The 8019-nt window shown below is 38.5% G+C and overlaps 1 long non-coding RNA gene across 1 annotated transcript; it reads right to left on the reverse strand.

Annotated features, from left to right (window-relative positions):
* Position 1: 1 nt before the first annotated feature.
* Positions 2–7496, reverse strand: LOC122568701. The gene is made up of 2 exons (XR_006317180.1): positions 2308–7496; positions 2–2000 (listed from the first exon to the last, which is right to left on the reverse strand). It is a non-coding gene; the product is annotated as an uncharacterized LOC122568701 (long non-coding RNA).
* Between the last annotated feature and the right edge of the window lie 523 nt (positions 7497–8019).

Genomic DNA, 8019 nt, shown 5'->3' on the forward strand with positions numbered 1-8019 from the left:
GTATATGTATTTATATATATATATATATATATATATATATATGTTTCAATGTTTGATCGCGTGCGTGGCAGCGAGAAATTTTCATTTGGAATTGATAAGCGTGAACACATACAGATATTTAAATCGCAACAAACGCGCGCGTAGTGGGTCAACGTTTGCTTGGATCCATAGTTTACGCGAGCGAGATATTTCAATATTTGAAGAACGATTGACATTATTATATAATAGTCTCACACATTTATCTAGGAGGGGAAGGGATCAAGCGATTGGTGGAGTTTGGATTTTGAAATAAAAGACTGCGAACAATTAACTTCCATGTTCAGGCTAAATTCCAACGTTGATTTCTCTCCTTTAAATGATTCAAAATAGATATTTGAATAGCCTGAAAGAATTTTGATATCATGCTTGTATCTTCTATTTATATATGTACACCCTATAGAGGGTGTAATAAGAATACCGGTCAATATGCAAAACGAAATGAAGATATTCTTTGGTTTGTTGGCAATCTGATCGATCTTCGACGTGCTCAATGTTTTTAGGGTAACCGCCCCGTGGAATCCTTCTTCCGCTGTCGAAAGGAAGTAAGTGTGACGGATTATGCCTCGGTAATTTATTATGTAATAAAAACGGTGACACGTAGTCGATTGGTACTTTAGATGTTGAGATCGTAGATTAATAGCGAAGGTTTTCCTCGATGTCGAAGGGTTTCTTATAAAGGCGAACGATTTATTTCACAGACTTTCAGCACAGTAACAGAAGGTATTTCTCACAGGATCGGCAGTTTTGTGAGCTCCACCTATCATGTAACCAGAAATATGTTCGGACACGTGTTGAGCGCACTACAAAAATTACAGTGACAAGTGTTTCCTTTAAATTTAACAATACACACGACGGGATATTTTTTTATCGAAACAACGAACGATTGTTATAATTTGTTTTAATGTTTCTGGCTGTAAACATGTAGTTAAATATGTTTATCATGTGACGTGTCTGTATAGCGGCGTAAATAAGAAAAAAGCGCGAAATATAATCAGCCGTTTTGTTAAAAGATCTGGCGTAAAGGCGAAAACAAAGAAGAAAGTTCTTTTATGTATGTAAAGACAGCTTGAAGGAAGCTGTAAGGGATTCTCTTCTGGGTTTTCTTGGTCTCACAATCTTTCGGTACATTATTGAAGAAAGATCAACAAATGGAAAGCAACTTTTATCTAGAGAGACACAGAATATTACTTCTGTTGCCATTTCCCTTTGAAACTTTAATATTTGTTGTTTCATTCTTTTACACTGGACCAGAGATATTTTCCTCGAAAGATGCTTCACACTTTTAACATGTACCATTTTTTATTAGAAATCCAATTATCGAAGAGAATTATTCGCATTCACATTCGCATCCATATTCGTTTAAAAGTTAATTATGATCAAAAACCAATTATCTTCTATCTGAAGGTACAAAGAACGAACGTAGGAAGATGGCAAATGAAAAAGTTATTAGTCAGGAGGCAATACGCGTTTTATCATTTCTTTCAATTACCACCTACGATTTGCCTTTATGAATGAGCCTGGAACGAGTGTTTTAGAGACCTCTTACGTCGACAGCGTTAGGGGTCGGTTGGCCGGCGCGTGGCTGTATTTTTCTTTGGGCTTTTAATTAGTCCGGTCATTAATTAAACACAACTTAGCCCGGTTCGGAACCCGGTTGCCGTCGCTGCTCGACATCCGCCGGCTCCTAACCCTTTTTTTCCGGTTCACCATCCACCTTTTCTGTTCCGCTTTGCTACACTCCACGAATTTTTACCTAGTATGCCTCCAACGTGTAAACATGCCGGCGCCAATTTATTTCATCGTGGGGAACATTTTGAAACAGCGGTCCAGGGGATAGTTTCTTCCTTCATCCTTCTCTCTTCGCCCTTACAACGCACCTCCACCGGTTCGTTCTTCCACTTCCTACGAATCTCCATTTTCTCCAGGGATCAAGTTAACGCTATGCTATGCCATGTCTGCGGCTTTCATTAAAAAATGCATTTTATCAAAACTTGTGTTTAAAACGATCAAATCGCTTATAGATAGAAGTACATATCGCTGACGTAGTACGTATTAGGACACTATAGTTCTATTGACAAACTCTAACAAGCTTTGCTTTATTTTAAATTATAAGATACAAAGGGAGAGATTTCTAGCGAAAGAAAATTATAAAATAAAATACTATAATACAAGAAATAGCACATTTTTTTTTAATGATAAAATAACTAGAAAGTAGAAATAATTAAAAGCATTCAATTTGTACTAAATATTACGTTCCCTGATACTTACGACCGGCGATGCACGTATTCTTCTTTCTTCCAACTTCTATCAATCGTTTCACCGTTTTATCAACCTTCTCCCCCATCTTTGACTTGTCTTCTATCTGTTCTACGTTGTCTGTCTCTTGCCAAGCGTCGTGTAGTACCAGTTTTTCTCCTTCTCTTTCCGTATGCTTGTCTCTCTCGTCGCGATTTACGAGGTTGCGAAATAGCCGCAGGCTTTGAAACGGAGAAAGCCCGGCAGGGATAAGTGGTCGTTTTGTGTCTACGCCGGCTAGAGGGTGGTATTTCTTGTTCGGTGATTAATGCAGAGTTTTATAGCGGCTAGTATTATCGGGGAATATAATATTTATGTAGGGTGTCGGAATTGATATTGTACGGGCGCCATTGGTTCCGTGAAATTACCCTTCCGTTGTTGCGACAGAGCGCAACAACGTCGAAGCAAGAATTTGCCTGCGGATACAAGAGCTTTCAGTATAGGTTACGTATACATATATACATATATATCGTTACGAAATAAGAAGGCTGACTTGAATTTTCAATTTGTAAATTTTCTCTACAAGTCAAACAGAGAAGATGTTTCCGATCGAATACGAATCGACCTCAAATATTTCTTTCGTATTTGGTGTGTAACGAACGTCGCGAGAGTTGGTCTTTTCGAAGCTTCAAATTTCTTTCATTAAATTTACAGATGTAATTCTAGATGTTATTTTGAAACCGTCATCATTCACGTCGTCGACTAAGATTGGGTTCCTTCTAACTTTGAAGATTCCTTAATATTCCTTCTATTAAAAATAAGATGTATCGTAGTTACGTTTGCAAGAACTAAAAGGAAATTAATTGGCCTTTAATAAAACTTCCTGTTCCCTGATTGTTCTGAGAAGCTCTTGCCTCAAACAGGACATAAGATCTGATTGTTAGATTAAAGCGACGTGTGAAAAACGAATATAGTGTTCAAACTGTTTGACACAAATTTACAATGTATACTAGATCCATCTTATGCCTTGTCCTTAGACAATGTCTATAGATAAACAGGTCAAAAGGTACAGCGATCGCGACGTCGAAGACCGAACAAAAATATCTTTTACAATAATTTAACGATCATCCTCCTTTCAATTGTATTCTCCGAGGTAGGAGGATCGCTTTTATGTTCTTATCCTTTGAAATCTTTTAATGGGAATTTTCTACGCGGATGGCAAGGTGACTTAACTGACTGACTGATAATATTATTGTACCCTGTAGAAATGGAAGAACTTTTAATACGCAAGTCTGGAACGAATCGAGTTATTTCAAGGCAGAGGCAAGGCCGACGCGACCTCCACGGAGGTAACTGCTTATAAATTGATTTCTGAAGAACTCTTGGACCTACTCATTCTTGTTTCCTTTATTATGAAGTACGATCGATGGTCAAGGAGAACCTTCCTTGTCATAATTGCTTTGGAAATTTGAGAATTGGACAGATTTTGACGTTTAATGTTATTTTTTAATTTTCTAAATCGCGATGTGATTTTCATTCATTATTTATATTCCCACCCGTTTGTATGTTTCGACACTGACTATTATTATTATTTATTGCTATATTATTATATAATTATCGTATTATTGTTTTATAATAGTTTTGATCATTTAACTTTTAGAACCGACATTTTTCTTTCAGAATAAAGGATTGCCGTTGATTAGAATTTTTCGTTTTAGCGAAAGAACAAGGACTAATGACTATCGTAATTGAATTATTTAAATGATCAAAACGATTGTAGCGCATATTTGGCAAGCTTTCAGATCTTCAAGATATCTGAATAAAAGATAGACTACTTGTTATAGTAAAGCAGTTGAAACGTACAACTGATAGTACTTCGATCACAGCTGTAATTACAATCGCTAATTAAAGAAACGATATTATGACAATGTTATCCATTCCACGAGATACAAAAGCATTCGACGCGCTTTCGCTTTGAATTCAACGTCATTGATACTCTTTGAAAAGCAAAGAGAGAGGGCACAGTTTAACGCGATCGCCTCCTGCTGTTGGAATGGCCGCGCTGATAAACCGAATTCCCTGTCACTTCGATAAGGCAGCGAAACAAAATGGTCTATCGCCATCCCTCGCTACCGTCTGCTAGGAAAGAATCGCGTTGCTTTCGTCGGTCTTATTGTGATTTCCGATTCCGTTCGATTTGTCGTCTCGGCCGATTCCGTTCAGTCGCTGAACTTGCAAATGCAGCCAGGTGCATCGATCGCGGACACTCGGCAGCACGACGCGACGCGAGGGTGCAACCAGAGGTTTGGGCGGATGGGGAGGGGAAATGGTCTGGAGGCGTACCTGTGTAAAGGGGAAAACGAGCGACGAGAAACGATCGTGAGAACTCGTGGAGGGATAGAAACGGGCTGCATAGAGGCGCGCGAAAGAGAAATGGATAAGAAGAGGACGTCCTTGTTGGTGGAGAGCAGACAGAGGGCATCTGATAAAAAGAAAGAAGACGAGAAACAAGTGACGGTGTGAGAGAGACACGTGTAGAGACAAGACGGAGACGACGAGTACAACGAAATGTTAGAGTGAACGGTGATCGTTTTATAGAGAGAAGATGGTGGCGTGGGTCGATCGGCGAACAAGCGACGACCGATGCAAACGAAAGGTAAGATAATGGAAAATCAGAAAGAACGAGCCGGTTGGATTGTCGCGGGGCCGGAGACAGGTGGAAATGTAAAATGGCAATACTTCAAATTCATTTGCGTGACAATCTCCGGTTCCTTCCGCTCGATCGACCGTCTCTCCGCCTCGATAAAATCAGAAGTTCGTCTGCTCGAAAATCGGAGGGCTGATACTAATACGAGAGGAGGCTGTCGCCGAGGAAGAAACGTAACACGTAAGGCGGCGGGAGAATCGTTGGACGAAGAAAGAAATAAAGGAAAAGAAGGGAACGAGATGGAAATCATAAAGAGGAAAACGAGAGGTGAATATTCTTGATCCTTTTCGGTAGTTCCGCGGTTCGTTCGCTCCGACGATTTGCCCTCAAAACTCATTGGTCGTGGCGAAAGGGAAATGAGCCTCGGCTCTCTTTCGTTTACCTCCATCGTTCGTCTTTTCGCCCACCCTCGTAACAGCTATCTTCCGAGACACTCGCGTTAATTCGCCGCCGCTGTACGATTCCTTGTACCACGATTTGGGGTATAATTGTCAGATCTACGAGGCTCCGTAACATCTTTCGCGTATATTTATCAAGCATCACCGTAGATACATAGAGCTGGAAATTAGTAGTAAACTTTAGAAACGAATAAATTGTACGCTGTCATAACAATCGTTAAATATTTAATCTATTCTGACAAAAAATTTGGAAATATAAAATAATAAAAAATTCATCCATTATCGATACAATATGAACGTAATCGATCTTGAACATTGCGCTCTGAAATTGAATTATTAAATATTTACAAAATTTCCTTTACCCCAAGGAACCGGAAATCTTCTCGATATCGAAATAAAACTTTAACGATACGTCCTTACAATTTTTATACCGCTATTAAATACTTTTATCGGATCACGCGTTACGAAAAGAACATTAAACACGGCTAAAGTATCGAGATTCATTTAGCTTTTGTTTCTTGATAACATCGACGAGTCCAATTTCGTTTTACCGTCCTCCCCCACCCTTACGCGGTTACCGTAGCCATCAAATTTCCCTGCAAAGCCAAAACAGCCTTCACAGAAAGAAGCGGAACAAGAATGAATCAAATTACACAGGCACGCAGGTGGATTAAAACGCTAAAGAGGAAAGAATTTCCATTGGCCTGAAAAAATGACATTAGCGAAATCCCCGTCGGTCCTTTTCGTTTTCACCCTTCCTCCTCTTCCTTCTCTCGTCGCGATTCTTTGTTTCTGCCAGTATACGCTCTTCCTTCTTTCCTTTCTCTATCCTCCTTCGTCATTCTCATTTCCCTTGGCCGTTTCGTTTCGGTGCGCTCGTTTTATTTCACCCGCCTCTCGTTCAATGATCCTCCAGCTCCCTTCCGACCTTTTCGAATTAACGTTTCACCACGAATCCGCAAATAAATTTCGCGAACCACTATTACCGGTCCGGCCAGGGGAAGGAAGTAAATCTCCGGATAAGAGAAACCGACCACCGTCGTGGTTATCATTGAAGAATTTATGTGATTTCGAACATCCATTAACTAGTTTCGTATCGGCGGACAGTTAACCGAGAATAGAAATTGAAATCAAGTCGCGAGTGAATCGACTGAATCGATATAGATGAGTGTTCTCGAAATAGGATACATGAATCATCCTGATCGTATCCTGATCTTTAATTATTTCGAAGGGAACGTTTTCGATGGTGAAGCACACGAGCTTTTCTGTTTGCCAAAAACAACGTGGAAATAGACGTTAAAGGTAGTATTCGAATGTATTTGCACTCCGGGAAGATTTAAAGCTTGGAAATTTTAAAGACAGTCTTGAGGGTTCTAGAGTTTCCAATGCTCCAGATTCTCATTGTGAGCGGGGTCAAAGACTTGATGTTAGATTCAAGATTTCGATTGGATGTAAGGTTTCCATCGAATTTTCAAATTCAATAGGCGATTCATGAATTCGATTGGAATTAAATATTCAGTTGAGTTCAAGGGTCTGATGAAACATAAAGAAATAGAAATAGTTCGATTGAAATTAAATGAAATATATTAAATTGGATATAAAGATTCACGCGACTGGCATTTCAGAAAATTTTATATTGCATCGTTCTTTATATTTTGTAGCTCTTATGTTGCACGGTATAAACTTCAATGTATTACTTTAATATTTGTATTGTTATATTAATAATATAATATGTTATATTAATATTGTAATATTGTAATTTATCGTGTCACGTTAGAAATAGGATAGTAACAGAGGAGGAAAGCGAACAGAGGAGAAGCAGAAAAGATGGGTCCACGAGAAGAATAAGATGGAAAGTAAGAGAAGAGAAACGAAGAATTATAGAATTTAGTAGTAACCGAGGGTACAGTGCATTCAGGTCGAATGTTGGGGCGACGTACGCAAATAGAATGCGAAATGTCAATTACGTCGTTCGTACTGTGCTTTATTAAATTCCGTTTCAGTTATTAGAGTTTGCAGAAAGTTCTGGAAATGCTCGAGATACGATACTGTTTCGTTAATGCGATACAGGAACGTAGAAAGGACGATCAACGAGTACACTTTAAAACCATTTTCATCCTCTCTTCAACAAACTTCCGATATTGTATTAGTCAGTGTTTCAATTCAATATGTATTGAAACCATAGGAAAATTGTGTTTTCAGTTCCTTGGTATCCCGTCTAATCCCCAAACTGCTTTAACTCGTGTTAAAAATTTCGTTTACGATTTTTACCTTTCATCTTTTTGACGTCGATTTCACGTTTATTGCTTTCTATAAAATATTTTACCCATTAACTTGGTTGTTTTTCAATTTTGTGTTCAGTATTGGAACAAATAGGTCTACAATAATACAGCGTATCTTCTCCTAATCAGATCGTGTAATCGTTAATTTCAAAATAAATTTAATTGATATTATGATAATATTTGATGAATAATTAATAATAAAACATAATCATCGATCACTATTATCGACCAAATTAAGGGTCACTATAGAAATTGAACAAATTCCGAGAAAGGGGACGATCGATATACTTGAAGTTTCTGTAAAAGTATCAAATTTCGTTGTTCCAAAATTCCCAGTTCTGTTTCCTTTTAGCCGAAC

This window comes from Bombus pyrosoma, linkage group LG6 (assembly GCF_014825855.1).
Source record: "Bombus pyrosoma isolate SC7728 linkage group LG6, ASM1482585v1, whole genome shotgun sequence".
NCBI classification, from domain to species: Eukaryota; Metazoa; Arthropoda; class Insecta; order Hymenoptera; family Apidae; genus Bombus; species Bombus pyrosoma.